Raw genomic sequence first — 15,102 nt, forward strand, 5'->3', positions numbered from 1 at the left:
GACAGCAGGCAATGGTATGTTGATAAACGGGGCTAAAAGTCAGGTTGTGAGTTTCACAAATAGGAAAAGTCCTCTCAGTTTTAATTACTGCGTTGATGGGGTGAAAGTTCCTTTTGGGGATCATTGTAAGTATCTAGGTGTTAATATAAGGAAAGATCTTCACTGGGGTAATCACATAAATGGGATTGTAAATAAAGGGTACCGATCTCTGCAAATGGTTATGAGGGTGTTTAGGGGTTGTAGTAAGGATGTAAAGGAGAGTGCATATAAGTCTCTGGTAAGACCCCAACTAGAGTATGGTTCCAGTGTATGGGACCCTCACCAGGATTACCTGATTCAAGAACTGGAAAAAATCCAAAGAAAAGCAGCTCGATTTGTTCTGGGTGATTTCCGACAAAAGAGTAGCGTTACAAAAATGTTGCAATGTTTGGGTTGGGAAGAATTGAGAGAAAGAAGAAGAGCTGCTCGACTAAGTGGTATGTTCCGAGCTGTCAGCAGAGAGATGGCGTGGAATGACATTAGTAGACGAATAGGTTTGAATGGCGTCTATAAAAGTAGGAAAGATCACAATATGAAGATAAAGTTGGAATTCAAGAGGACAAACTGGGGCAAATATTCATTTATAGGAAGGGGAGTTAGGGATTGGAATAACTTACCAAGGGAGATGTTCAATAAATTTCCAATTTCTTTGAAATCATTTCGGAAAAGGCTAGGAAAGCAACAGATAGGGAATCTGCCACCTGGGTGACTGCCCTAAATGCAGATCAGTATTGATTGAGGAAATAAAGGCTGTAAGGAATGAACGTGATGGATGAAGCTACGTGCATAAACCGGTTTTGGTGGTGGGGTCACGGGAGTTGAATGGAGGAGGATAGATTACCTAGGAGAATAATGGACTCCGTTAGGGAGGGTAAGAGAAGTAGAGGGAGACCAAGACGATGGTTAGACTCAGTTTCTAATGATTTAAAGATAGGAGGTACAGAACTAAATGCGGCCACAGCTGTAGTTGCAAATAGAGGATTGTGGCGACGTTCAGTAAATTCACAGGGGCTTGCAGACTAAATGCTGAAAGGCATAACGGTCTATAATTATGTATGTATGAAGATTGTAGTGGCTCATTCCCCGAACTTACATACCAATTTTCTTCAAATTCTCTTCAGTCATTTTCTCGCAATCCGTGTACGGACAGACAGACTTGTTACTGTGGACAGGACCTATACAGAAATAAAATTCTTTTTAAATTCTAAGCAATGTACAGACAAAACTCTTATTTTATATACAGTACTCTGAAGTTCATAAAATCACAAATACGAAAAGTCCTCAGTTTTAATTACTGCATTGATGGGGTGAAAGTTCCCTTTGGGGATCATTGTAAGTACTTAGGTCTTAATATAAGGAAAGATCTTCATTGGGGTAATCACATAAATATGATTGTAAATAAAGGGTACAGATCACTGCACATGGTTATGAGAGTATTCAGGGGTTTTAGTAAGATTGTAAAGGAGAGGCCATATAAGTCTCTGGTAAGACCTCAACTAGGATATGGTTCCAGTGTATGGGACCCTCACCAGGATTACTTGATTCAAGAACTGGAAAAAATCCAAAGAAAAGCAGCTTGATTTGTTCTGGGTGATTTCTGACAAAAGAGTAGCGTTACCAAAATGTTGCAAAGTTTGGGCTGGGAAGACTTCGGAGAAAGGAGACAAGCTGCTCGACTAAGTGGTATGTTACAAACCATTATTATCGTCATTATTCCGTATTGAAAATAGCTGTATCACTAAGTTTACACAAGGAGTAATTTATTATACCACCTATTCAATACAATTTACTCCACTATTATGTGGTCAAATGAACATAGAAATTACTATTTTCTAATACTAATTTCTATGCTCATTTGATTGATATTCTGATTGAACCAGAACACCTTGAAGGACTATAGATAGGAAGTTCATATTCACAGGACATGTGCATTAGTATGTTCTGAAGAAATGATTAGCGTTTGAAGCGTGTTAGCCCTCAGGTTCAAGGACCACATCGATATCCCGGCGCACCATCACCGATTGGTAAAATGTGCCTGTGGCTCTCGTCGCTATAAACCGAAGGTAATGGATGTGACTGAGCAGACGTGCAGGATGCCGTGCAGACGTATGCGAGAACCGTACTGTCAAATGAGTGAGTTTCAATCAATCTGTCACTACTGATCGACATTTAGGGCAGTTGCCCAGGTGGCAGATTCCCTATCTGTTGTTTTCCTAGCCTTTTCTTAAATGATTTCAAAGAAATTGGAAATTTATTGAACATCTTCCTTGGTACGTTATTTCAATCCCTAACTCATCTTCCTATGAATGAATAATTGGCCCAATTTGTCCTCTTGAATTCCAACTTTATCTTCATACTAGCTGATGTACTCGTGTTTCGCTACGGGATTCTCAGAAAGACTGACTTTTCAGTTAGGAAAACCACAGTCAACATAGGCCATTACAAAAACGTCAGGCATGTAGGGATTAAAAGCAATGTTATTATATAAAATACTTGATCAAATGAAAAACTGCACATTTTCTCACTTTTAACGAAAAGTACTACATTGCCGATTGAACGGTCCAAAGTTCCACAGCTGGATCGACCAGGCCGCAGATAGCCATGAACACTTGTCATTATTCCGTTAAATATGCACGTTTCTCACTCCAATCAGTGCCTCAGAGTAGGGATTGAAGAGCTCGAATGCTATTGTGTGTTACATATGAATTTCATCCATGAAAATGATGAATAGTATTGGAGATAGTACACTTCCCTTTTGGAGACCAGTTTCAACTTAACATTTTTGTATTTCCTATACTTGTCTTCACACTACTAACACAATTTTCGTACATAGCTTTTATCACTTGCACTTCCTCTCTGTTAACTTGTTTTTTTCCTCATGTGTCCCATACCAACTGTCTGGGCACACTGTCAAGGAGATTTGGTAATACATTTTTGTAGAAGGAATGGATTAATTGTTGGCAATACGTGAACTTGGTGTTAATTACTAAAATAAGTCATGAAAGAGAGACAAGCATTTGTTTTCCTCTGTTCCAACGTACGACCTTAGGAATACCAGTCCAACACGTTTCCACTACGCACAGCTGTCCATTATAACTATAGATATCAGGTCACCACAGACCATGGCCGAGAAACATGGAACGTGCCTGTCTCTAAAGACAGGTGAAGGGACCCTAAGGGGACTTGCCTTCAAATGGCCACTAAGTGACATGAAGCAAAATACACTCTCTCAGTGAGAAATATTGAGAAATGAAAGCAGCTCTATGTACAGCATCCATTAGATTTATGATGAAGAGCATAAAATGTTTTTCGGCCCACCAAACTGGTATTGATACAGTAGCACACACTGTAACTTGCTCCACACATCTTGTTCAGAGGGAGAGCACCTCTTTAAGATGATATTTGCAAGGTCGGCTTTGCCCAGGTCATCCCAGGATTTCTGTAGCCCATAGGTCATCTAGGGACATTATGCAACACTCATTCACAGGTGGTTAAGCAACAATAATTCTGTTTGAATCAGAAAGTGTGCATATTTGTGTACCTACAGTAGGTTTTGAGGTATCCTTGTCCACAGAGTTGAATGAATGGGTAAAACATTACACCTCAATGATAAATTGACCAATAATTTAGTTGAGATTACACTGGTGGTTATAATTATGGCAAGTGTAATGGAGTGTACTAGTAAACCATCGGAGGATTAATATTTAATATCAACAGTTCATGTTACTCAGTGAACATCAGTAAATCAACAACCAGTACCCCTCACACTGTATTCAGATCATTTGAAATTACCAGTCTCTGAATTGTTCTACCTCCAGGACTTCAAATGGTAATTGTTGGAGAAATCTCCTTCTCAGTATTTGCATCCTCCTGGACTACAAGTAAAGAAAAATGAAGCATCACGTACTGGATGTGTATATGTGTGAGAAAGTAAAATATGTTTGGTTACATACGATTATATTCTTAAAGAAGAATCCACTGAAGAACAAATGAAAGGGAATAGTAAGGAAACATCATTTATTAACCTTTTAATAGTCACCGATGGAGTAATAAATTGCCACAATAACTTGCGTAAATACCAATGTCCAGAATCTCTAGTATATTATTTTCATCAATTACATACGCTCATTCTGCTGAAAACAATCGGAAAACTATAGTTACAATACAATCATATTAACATCACTAAGTTCAGTGACTGAATGGGCACACACAACTTTGAGAAGTCTTAGACGTTTGTTACGGTACTTTTGAAGTGTTGCCTTTTTCGGTTTGTGCAATACAAATGCTGGGCTGGCTCCTTTATATATACGTACCTTAAACAGGACCTAAACCTTCTGGAACATTCTTCAACTACATAAAGCTTTCTGACTTTAAATATTCTAGGTACTTCTTGAAACACTGACATGCCAAAATATTGGTGACCATTTTAGAAATTCTGTACAAATCAGGAATATTCAGGAACATTCTGAAGGAAAGGAGAACCTTCTGGAACGTTCAGAGTTACCATAGAGCAATCTGGCTATTTTAAGCAATGTGGATGATTATGAAGAAATCAGGAATGTTCCAGAATATTCTGCACAACACGTCATTCTATGTCTGCTATGTTACACAGCCAGATTTTCTAGAAACAAACTCTTAGTAAGGGGTCTTTTGGGTTACTGATATTACAAGAAACAAGAAGATAATGTCCCTTAGTGCAGGCCGAGAAAGCGTTGATCTACAGAAATATTACTATGTAATTATAATTTGTAAATTGTAGAATTTCATGAATCAATAATTCAATTACTCTCAAATGGCAGTATCAGATAATTGAATTTCATGTAGTACACATTAATTAAATTAAGTTATGAAACTGTAACACAGGATTATCTTGTAATGCATTACCAGACCTGTCACTGGTACTCTACACTTGCATTACTTCTTGGTGCAGTCCTGCTTGACACGGCTGATAATGTTGCTCTGGGGATGTCGTCTTTCTAATGAAAGATGTTTTACTCATATCTTGTATATCACACTGCAAGTATACATCAAGTATTTTTCTCAGAGTAATTAAAGTGCTAACGCTTTGGGTGAAGGACATGTTGCTATATACCCTAACTAACCAATTTTATGCAATTAATTGTCTAGCAGTTTCCTGCCACTGGCCGGCACTGTTTGGGATACAATCCTCTCCATCCTATTAACAAAGCCTTGCAAACCCTTGGACTTTTGGTCATGCAGCAATGAAGTATAAAATCATGCTGACAGCAATATTTTAAGCTCTGTTTCAGATGTGCTGGAGAAGCATCAGTAAGGGAGAAGTTGTGAAGAGTGGCTTAGCTAGGCATCATCTGTTGAAGAGGAAGAAATCATCATGATGGTATAGGTGAGTCTCTCTCAACTATGTCACACTTCCTTCCAAAGGGAGGATTGTAATTTAAAAAAGTTACATAGCACTGTTCATATCTAGACATTGGTGTTTCTTTTAGTTCAGAAAAGTAGCATTGAAAATTGAGAGAAATATTTAAAAGTAGTTGTAGTTTGGTAAACTACAGATTGTCCTGAAGGCAGCATTTATTCTGCAGCCATATTAAGCTGTCCTCAGAGAAAACACTGACTATGAACTGGTGACTGTGTTGGTAAGTTTTGGACTCTATCCATGTTGTTATTTATATTCTGTATGAAGTATTGGGATTGCTTTGGTTCTGCTTTCAGGCTGGAATATGGCTGATTTCTGATATTTTACAAATGAAATGTTTCCATTCCTTGCAAGGTATTTGTGTAAGTAGCTTTGAACTTTATCTTCCTTTCGAGCAGAAATATTTCATACTAGTAGTCTGGTAAAGATAGATATTGAGTGTTCTGTGAATCTGTCTTATAGATTGTCCTGAAGGCAGCATTTATTCCATGTGGAGCTGTCCTCAGGACCTCTTGAGTTTTTTAATTTTCATAACTGCCTCCCAATGGAGGTTGCTCCAAATGACTTGAAATATCCACAAGACAGTATTAATTGGACTTTGAATTATGTAAGTTTGAATTAAATGAGTTTCTGTGTAAGAGAAAAAAATGAAAATCAACAGCCTGTTTCCAGTCATTTGACCGTGTTGGGAATATATAGGTGTTGTGCGACAGTTCCTTACATTGACAGTATTGTGTATGGAAGTATAAGTAAATATTTATCGACAAAAATGTGTGTGTAACCTCAGCGTTCTCTTCATTCAGCAATGTTAAGCTGCAATACACGAGTTAGAGGTAATACATTCATACCCTATTTGTTTACAGATATGTGAAAACTTGAAAATGGCTCATTGCTGTAGTATCGACTATCAGTGGAATTATAACACAGAATGTGAAAATACAGGGACCATTTATTTACCGATGGATGAAAGCCGCCGTAGGGTATGGCTTCGTCACATGTCGATGGATTTTTCTAAAGTGACAAAGCCATTACTAACTTACACTATGCATGAAACATTTTATGAGTCGTACATAATTAGAGTAGATAGGGGTACGGTTAAGGGATGACTGAAAGAGTTCACTAGAATAATTCCGAAACCTACTGAAAATGCTGTGCACTCCTACATGAAGCCTTTTAAAACCTAAGAGGCACTAGGCTGATGAAACAGGGGCTATTTCCAAACTACGGAGGTGACTCGTATAAGAAAAATTTAAGACATTGCCGAAAGGAAGAAAACCAGTTTTAAAACGTAGTCACCTAAAACTAGTATGAAGGGAAGCTCGGGAGGGTAAAGCACTCTCTATCCCCGAATTACAGTTGAAGATATTTGAAGTTTTACAAAAACGATGGGAGATTGCTATGTAATAAACATGTAAAGGTTTCGGACCTTCCACACGGATTAAACTGCTGAGCTAGCAAGAAATAAAGATGTTAAGTGGCCATTACCTTGTCGAAGAGCTGCTGCCGGATGAGAGGCGCTTCCCGCCTCCTGCTACACTTCCATGCACTATGCTAGATGTTGTTCGAGTGGCCCAGAGACAAGACAATCAGCAGTTTTATACCCTCGTGGAAGATTCGAGACCTTCATGAATAATCAAGCCACACCCTCTTTCTTTATTGGTCCATCTTGAAAATACACTCAAAGTTGAAGAAGAAATATATGATTGGTCAAAAATTTATTACGGAAATTCTGGATTGGCTCAGTTCAAAACAGGCGGAAAGAAAAGATTAATATGGCCAACCCACAAATGAAAGAACGAAATTTAGTAAAGAGAAAACTTATGAACACAAAATTTCTTCAAATAAAGTTCTTCCACTTCGCACCAGGGTGCATGGTCATAGTTTTTTATTAGAGACATCTATAAGGAGAATGTCCACACTTCTTGATCAATGGAAAACAAAACAAGTTGAAATCCACACAGTATTGACAACTTCGTAATCACAAAATTTACTCTAGTGACATCTTCTGAGAAACGAATGAGTTGATTCAGTTTTTAAAGTTCAGAGTGCAATATTGAAAACTTGCGGCGTAGAGGTGTACCTCCCGGTACAGTATATATATTTATATTGTGCTCCCATAGTGCACGCTCTTGTTGGAATATGCGAGACCTGGGACTGTGTTAAGGTGAGTCATGTGGTGTGTATTGGCAGTTCGAGTGAATGTTTTGAATGAATGCTGGTGTCTGAACAAAGTGAAAGATGGGCTATCGATTAGTTTATTTAAATTTTAATTTTTTAATCTTGTTTCTGTACCTTTTTTTCTTTTCTTGGTACAGCTTTATTTCGCCATGTCTTTGCTTTGGGTTCGGCCTAGCCGCCTGTCGGCCATGTCTATATTCTTATTTTCTAATAGTCACGCATGCCTGTAATCCTTTGTTGATTTATATCTCTGGACCAGAGATGTTGTACTCAGTGCCTTGTTGATACCTTCCTTTAATTTCTTGTGTTTTTATGTTTATCTCTCTGGACGTGTGGGCTTGACATTCTTTCGTGAGTAGAAGAGTTCTATTGTTGTTGCGCGGATACGAAAGGAAAGATGTGTGAATAATGTAATCTCGTAAAAGGTTACTGCTTATATTACCATGCGCACGGCAATTTGATAGGAATACTAATTGTAACGAGGTTGTTACTGAATCAGTGAGCTGGTAATAATATATTAGGGTGTTTCATTATTAATTATGTTGAGCTCACTCCACAATGTTTAGAGGTACTCTTGATCTGATTTTTGATATGCTCTGTTGGTGGAAAAATATCTAATTCCCTCCATGGGAATTTCGAATTTCCATTTGGAATTGCTAGACAGGCATTAATTCCATTGTGGAGTTTTATCTCCCTTATGCAGTTATCAGACTGTGCCTCTTAAATAGGCTTCTGATAAGTTCACCTGCATACACCCAGCGTTAGTGGGTAGGGTCTGACACATCCCACTCTGACGAGTCTAGTGTCAGACCTACAGTACGACGAAACGCTGGTTAATAGAGCAAACGCCTGAAAAGCCATACATCTAATTTTTGATCTGATTTTTGTTTGTGGCATGGCCGAAGTTACCCCGGAAGAGGACAACTTTTATCACAAAACTATTCCCTGAAAAACCTATTTAAATAAAATGCAACAAATTGGGTTCATCAGTTACCAGACGTACTTACATTTTGACCCCATAAACCACCGGAATGGAGAATCAAATGCTGGGGCTAGAGAACAGTTTGTTTTCTGCTGTTACCAGACAAGACAATAGTCGGGGCTGCGAAAAAAATTGACTCAACAATGAGCCCGCCAATGTTCTCTGGACTACAGAGTGTTGATAGAGCATTCTTTTGTACGTGCATTTTAGTTCTTGCAAGTGGTTTATCTTTTTCAGTATAGGAGGCAGGGGAAAATAAGTGTTGTTATTCGTCAGTGGCTGAAGTTACTCCACTTTACGGTACTCTCACACAAAGCTGTTGGATCTACTTAAACAGTTCCAGCTTTACCAAGCATTTATTAATTATTTTTAATTGTCGTTCCTAGTGTATTGAATGAACCTTGTGGCCCTTTACAACTTTGAATTTTGAAGTGTTTTCTAGTTAAAATGATGTGATCCTCCTGTGAACATTTCCTTGGATTTCCTCCTTAAGATGTTTGTCACACGGTCACACGCCCTGCTATCCTTGAAGCTTTTAAAACTTGTACATTGGGATCGATTACTCATCCTATGACTGTTGTAGATCGATATTTCCAAGAAGGAATAGTGCCAGAATTAACTGTCAAGTGTTACGTTTGAATTTATGGTTTTAATTACTTTTTTTTTCATTTCAGAAAAACATTTTGTTTACTGCGATACATGAATGCTTGTGCTTGAAGGGGAGACAGGTTATTAGCGTGAATGTCTTGGGACTACCAGCACAGTTTATGTACAAGAAGGCGCGATCGTTATCATCCTCCTCGGCACGTGAAGTTGGTAAGTTCATGTGCCAATATTATTTGGTTGATAATATAAAATTTCTGCTATAATTTTCTAATTTAACGTTTAGATTTCAAAGATTTTGATTTTGTTCAGTCATTGTGATAGTGACAGTGCTTTTTACTACACTATCCACATACTTGTGCCATTATTGTTATTTCATAGTTTTCTAGTCAAATTGCTCTTCCAGTAAAGGCAAAATGTTGTGACTTTATTCGTTTCACAAAGGGCATTTTGAGGGTAATTTATTCTCTCTGGTTGCATCCACTCACGGAGAAAGATCGGTTTAGTATGTTGCTGTTCATTAAACTGAATAAAGTGGACGAAATTCATCCTTGGGACCTCCAAAAAGTATAACTGTTGCGGGTAAGGAAAACTCCATAGTTGCCAGTTTACTTTTGGACACACTTAAATGCTATTTAACTGGATATGTTTACCAGGTGTATGCATAAGTTTTCGCTGGTTTTTGTAGTAAAGAAAAAACATAATTTTCAAGGGAAATTCATTTTTTGTTTATTCTTCACACGTCGTCCATGTTTAAGGTAAATTGATAACCATACCAGAAAGGCAAGCCATTCGTCGAGCCTTGTTCCAATTGCTGAAGTGGTGCTCTTTGAACGCGTGATAGTCCGATGGCATCAGGTCGGGTGCAGAACGATGTCCCATCCTAGCGATTTCAAGGTGTCTTCCACTGGTTTTGTTGTGTGAGACAGTGGAGTGTCGTGTAACAATCACTTTGTCATGTCTTCTGGCCCATTCCGGCTGTCTTTCGATCAATGCATGATTTAAATTAATAGTTTGTTGGTGATAGCGTTGTGCATTAACGGTTTAGCCGGGTTTCAAAAGTTCATGATACACAATACCGCTCGGAACCCACCAGACACCAACCATGGTGTTCTTGCCGAAGCGATTGTCAAAACCATGTCTCGCACGTTCTAATCGATGGAGCGTGTTCACCGTATGTCATATATAATATTTGGTTTTTAAGATTGCAATTTTGATTAAAATATTGGTCCAAAGGTATAAAGCATTTTTCTGCTATGTTAAGGAGGGGTCCTTAATTCATAACTTTGAGGATTTCCATATCCTGCTTAATGTCAGTAAACTTGTGGTTGTAATCATGCATGTGTTGTCCTACTGATGAAAATTTATTATATTCACATATTCCAAGTATCTTACGTTAAAGCTCCTTCCAGTCTGTCCAACATAAGAAAAATTACAGCTGTTTCATTTTATCCTACATACTCCTGATTTTGAAAAACTATTAGTCTTATTAATAGAAGTGTCCAGCTCATGGCTAAATGGTTAGCGTGCTGGCCTTTGGTCACAGGGGTCCCGGGCTTGATTCCCAGCAGGGTCGGGAATTTTAACCATAATTGGTTAATTCCCCTGGCACGGAGAATGGGTGTTTGTGTCGACTTCATCATTTCATCCTCATCACGACGCGCAGGTCGCCTACGGGAGTCAAATCAAAAGACCTGTACCTGGCAAGCTGAAGTCCTCGGACACATCCCTGCATTAAAAACCATACGCCGTTTCATTTTATTAACCCTTAAGCACACAGGCCAATTTTTAGGACTCAAACACACGCGCGGGGTTTAAACACCCCAGCATTTAAAACGACATATAGTGATTTGGATTTCTGTAATTTATTGACATAGAACAACTCTTTGGCTAATCTATCACTACTTTATTACACAATTGATCATTAGACATCAGTACGAAGCATAATTTGATATACGCATTTTTTCAGACGAATTTTACTAAGTTTACACTAATTACAGAAAAAAACTGCTAAATTTTTGAGAATATAGTCTATTTTGTTTATGTTAAACAAAAGGAGTGATAAGTCATGAAAACTGTAAAGTTTCAACACACACTTATTCGAGAAAATATTTAGAAATAACGGCACAAAATGTGGCTTGTAAAATTCCTTCAGCACAGAGAAAATGGCGAGTCATAAAAAGAACGGAATGCAAAATGAAATCAAATAATTTAAATATTAACCTTACATCATGTCAGCACAGTACAATAACCCAAATAATTACTTAATTTCTTCTCTATTTGTAAGTTTAGCATCGCGAACTCTCTTATAATTCTGGCTCGCAGAAATTATGAAGATTGGTACAAGTAACAATTGCATCAATCGTACATAGCCAAGCATCATGAGGAGTATTTGCCTCTTTAGCTGCAGTTTTCACAGTAGGGATGTGCATGGAAACTGTTTTTCTTACCCTAGTTCTTACATTTTCTGGCGTAGGATTCTTTTTCCAAACTGTGCCACCCTTTTCTTTGTAAATGTCTAATCTGTGCTAACGGCAAATCGTCATCTCAGTCGCTTTCAATACCCAATTCATCACTTTCACCCTCCTCTTCACCGTCGCTGAAGTCGCTGCCAAGAGAATCCTCATCACTGCGAAATTATCCATTTTCTTGCGAGATAAGTCTGTAGGTGACATGCTAGTAAAATTTTTATAATGCCCACTAACTGTCTGAAACTTCATGTCGGCCAGCAAGTTTGAGCCACCGTGTGTTCTACGCGACTATAGCTGAGTTTGCCACCATCGCCTATATTTCCGTTTCCGTTTGGTTGCATAATGCAAATAAATATAGGCTGCTGCAGCTGTGTAAATCTTTCAAAAATGCACTGTCTCAACTGGCGGAACACTGGTAGGTTACGCGTTACGACCTGCGGTGCGTAACATTGCCCCGTTTAACCTTGGCGCGCGACGTGGTTACGTTCCAGAGTTAGGCGCGCATGTCTGTACCCGCCTTTGAAGTATCAAAAATAAGGAAAGTCAATTCAGTTCAGAAAACCTATAAACACACAATTTCTTTAAATTTCTAGTTATTTCACCTTGCACCAGAGTGCATGACATCAGTTCTTTAATCGAGACATCTGTGGAGAAAATCCAAACTCCTTGAAATAGTTGTTGCAACACACACAAAATAAATCCTGTCATTTTAGGAAACTAAAATAACACATTACTCTAACCGTTTAGTAGTGACATCTTTTGATCAACGTCCCAACTTCTTGCACTAGTTGTTTCAAGTTTTGTATGTTACATTGCGTACCTCGCGTTACAGAAATAACACAAGAAGGCTTATATTTGAATTCGGGGAATGGCGTTTACTTCGAGGTATACATATTTCAAATTAACCAACTTCAAATTCGCTGTATAACATTGGAATGATTTTTCCACAAGTTGTATCTTAAGTGTAAAACTCTTTTTTTTTTTTTTTTGCTATTTTGTGATTTAACCTCATTATTTAGTGTATCGCTTGTTGTTGTTGTCTGAGTCATCAGTCCACTGACTGGTTTGATTCAGCCCTCCATGCCACCCTATCCTGTGCTAACCTTTTCATTTATATGTAACTACTGCATCCTACACCTGCTTGTCATATTCATACCTTGGTCTACCCCTACTATTCTTACCACCTACACTTCCTTCAAAAACCAAGTGAACAAGTCCTGGGTGTCTTAAGATGTGTCCTATCATCCTATCTCTTCTCGTTAAATTTATCCAAATAGATCTCCTCTCACCAATTCGATTCAGTATCTCTTTATTCGTGATTCGATCTATCTCCATATCACCTTCAGCATTCTTCTGTAACACCACATTTCAAAGGCTTCTATTCTCTTCTTTTCTGAGCTAGTTATCGTCCATGTTTCACTTCCATAAAATGCCACGCCCCACACGAAAGTCTTCAAAAACATCTTTCTGATTCCTATATCAATGTTTGAAGTGAGCAAATTTCTTAAAATGCAGACTAGCACAAGCAAGGAAGAGCTTTCTTATGCCGTCCTTTACCAAGCTCGATAGCTGCAGTCGCTTAAGTGCGGCCAGTATCCAGTATTCGGGAGATAGTAGGTTCGAACCCCACTGTTGGCAGCCCTGAAGATTGTTTTCCGTGGTTTCCCATTTTCACACCAGGCAAATGCTGGGGCTGTACCTTAATTAAGGCCACGGCCACTTCCTTCCCACTCCCAGCCCTTCCCTGTCCCATCGTCGCCATAAGACCTATCTATGTCGGTGCGACGTAAAGCAACTAGCAAAAAAAAAAGAATGTCCTCCTTACTTCTGCCATTGTTAGTTATTTTACTACCCAGGTAACAATATTCATCTACTTCCTTTAAGACTTCATTTCCTAATGTAATATTTCCTACATCACCTGCCTTTGTTCGACTGCACTCCATTACTTTGGTTTGGACTTATTTATTTTCATCTTGTACTCCTTACCCAAGACTTCATCCATACCATTCAGCAGCTTCTCGAGATCTTCTGCAGTCTCGGGTTAAAATAACAATATCATCGGCAAATCTCAAGCTTTTTATTTCATCTCCTTGGACTGTGATTTCCTTTCCAAATTCCTCTTTGATTTCCTTTACTGCCTGCTCTATGTAAACATTGAAAAGGAGAGGGGACAAACTGCAGCCTTGCCTCACTCCTTTCTGGATTGCTGCTTCTTTTTCAAAGCCCTCAATTCTTATCACTGCAGACTGATTTTTATACAGATTGTAGATAATTCTTCGTTCTCGGTTTCTGATCCCAATCACCTTCAGAATCGTAAATAGCTTGGTCCAATCGACATTATCGAATGCCTTTTCTAGATCCACGAATGCCATGTACGTGGGCTTGTCCTTCTTGATTCGATCCTCTAAGATGAGACGTAAAGTCAGGATTGCTTCAAGTGTTCCTACATTTCTTCTGAAGCCAAATTGATCTTCTCCCAACTCAGCTTCAACTTGTTTTTCCATTCTTCTGTAAATAATACGTGTTAAAATTTTGCAGGCATGAGATACTAAACTAATGGTGCGGTAGTTTTTACACCTGTCAGCACCGGCTTTCTTGGGAATAGGTATAACAATATTCTGCTGAAAATCGGATGGGACTTCTCCTGTCTCATACATCTTGCACACTAAATGGAATAACCTTGCCATGCTGCTTTCTCCTAAGACAGTCAGTAATTCAGAGGGAATGTCATCAATTCCAGGTGCCTTGTTTATATTTAGGTCACTCACAGCTCTGTCAAATCTTTTCTTCCTTCCTACCAATTCTTCAGCAGCCCTACTGACTTCATTTTTCATGACTATCCATTCTTCCTCTTTTGTGTTTCCTTGAGCCTTTTCATTTAGTCCTCGTGCAACATGTTCCTTGAAACAATCCCTCACACTCTTTTCTTTCAACTTGTCTAGATCCCATCTTTTGGCATTATTTCCTTTCTTCAATTTCTTCAGCTTCAGATGGCATTTCATGACCAACAAGTTGTGGGCATATGGCTTATACAGGCAATATCAGTAATATATATATACGAGGGTTGGGGCAAAAGTCATGGCAACTATTTTTTCTCGAAGGTACCGGTCCGGTTGGAAAATGTGACATACAGACGAAAGTACAAGGTGTTAACTACCTGTGTGGACAGTGAATAGTACGGAAATATCGTTACACACTAATTTATTACGGTAGTATAAGGGCAATATGGCCTTCCCGGTACAAAAGAATGACAACACAGTGCACGTGAAGTTGACATAAAGACCCTCAAAGTAGTCCCCTGCTACTGATACCACACGCTGCCAACGATGTGGGAGGCGCTGAATACCATCTGCCTCAGCATTTGCCACACCATGTGTGAATCTGGTCACCTGTTGGCGCACATCATTAGCAATGTCCTCTCGTGTTGCAAA

At 38.7% G+C, this 15,102-nt stretch overlaps 1 long non-coding RNA gene across 2 annotated transcripts in view; it reads left to right on the top strand.

The window, feature by feature from the left end:
* The first annotated feature begins 5,571 nt into the window (after window positions 1-5,571).
* LOC136886038 (uncharacterized) overlaps window positions 5,572-15,102 on the top strand; it is a 145,726-nt gene continuing 136,195 nt past the window's right edge. Inside the window, exon 1 of one of the 2 annotated variants that reach the window (XR_011019077.1) lies at window positions 5,572-5,657. This is a non-coding gene — a long non-coding RNA (uncharacterized lncRNA). Of the gene's footprint in view, window positions 5,658-9,309; window positions 9,414-15,102 lie in introns of those variants that run through there. The other variant, XR_010861679.2, reaches the window with a different exon arrangement.

The sequence above is a fragment of the Anabrus simplex genome, chromosome X (genome assembly GCF_040414725.1).
Source record: "Anabrus simplex isolate iqAnaSimp1 chromosome X, ASM4041472v1, whole genome shotgun sequence".
NCBI classification, from domain to species: domain Eukaryota; kingdom Metazoa; phylum Arthropoda; class Insecta; order Orthoptera; family Tettigoniidae; genus Anabrus; species Anabrus simplex.